The sequence below is a fragment of the Limulus polyphemus genome, unplaced genomic scaffold (assembly GCF_000517525.1).
Source record: "Limulus polyphemus unplaced genomic scaffold, Limulus_polyphemus-2.1.2 Scaffold2744, whole genome shotgun sequence".
NCBI classification, from domain to species: Eukaryota; Metazoa; Arthropoda; class Merostomata; order Xiphosura; family Limulidae; genus Limulus; species Limulus polyphemus.
This window is the reverse complement of record NW_013668354.1, coordinates 121391-122389: the sequence shown is the minus strand read 5'-3', so window position 1 is coordinate 122389 and position 999 is coordinate 121391.

Sequence of the window (999 nt, the reverse complement as noted above, 5' to 3'; positions counted from 1 at the left end):
ATCTGCCTATCTCTCTATCGCTGGCTTTATTTGCTGGGTATATATACTAAAAAAGAGGGCTCCTGGCAAACACTCGGACATTCGCGGGGTTCCTCGATAAGTCATGATCCTTCTGGAAACTCCAGCGTGCATGCTCCCAGCGTCGCGTGACTTCCGCTGTCGTAACACTGCCCCTTCTATAGTATTGTTCGTCCCAAACAATAGCCACTTACATTAAACCGATAGATAATTAACAGTAACTTAATTAAATGTACAGAATTTACAAATACAAAATTAAAATACAACAAAGTCTCTTAATTTCACAGGACGTATATTCTTCTCTAGTGGTCTCCGTGTCATTGGCTTCTGCTTTACGTGAAGTTCATCTGCTCCATCAGGAAATGTTACATTATCGGTAACAGTCACACCAGTGGTAGTAACTTCATTAACGGCTTCACTGTTTCCCTTCTAAAAATCAAATAGAGTTTCTTCTTCGACAGTGGCTTTTTCAGGTGACACGTCTTCAGCAGAGTCATTTGTTCCATTGTTGACTTCATTTCAACTGAAATGTCCTGGACCATGATAACGCCAAAGCCTGTTGGCATGCACCACCTTTGGCTTACCTCGCCGACCACATTTTATTCGGAAAGTCACGTCTGAGAGAGACTATCCACTATGTCATATGGGCCTTTCAATGGAGAAGACAACTTAGGAGACTTCCCTTTGGTCTTCCTAGGATTATACAACCACACCTTATCACCTGGTACAAAGCTGACTTCAGTAGATCTCTTATCATAACATAGCTTCATGGAATCAGCAGACGTTTTCAAGTTTGAACACACTTGATGATGAATATCATCCATCCTTTCAGATAACACTTTCACGAACTCTAGCACATTTTCAGGCAACTCTTCGTAAGGTGGGCATCCTGTTATCAGATCCACTGGCAACCGAAGTTAGCGACCAAACATCAACTTTGCTGTAGTGTATCCAGTGGATTCATGATCTACTGTTCTATAG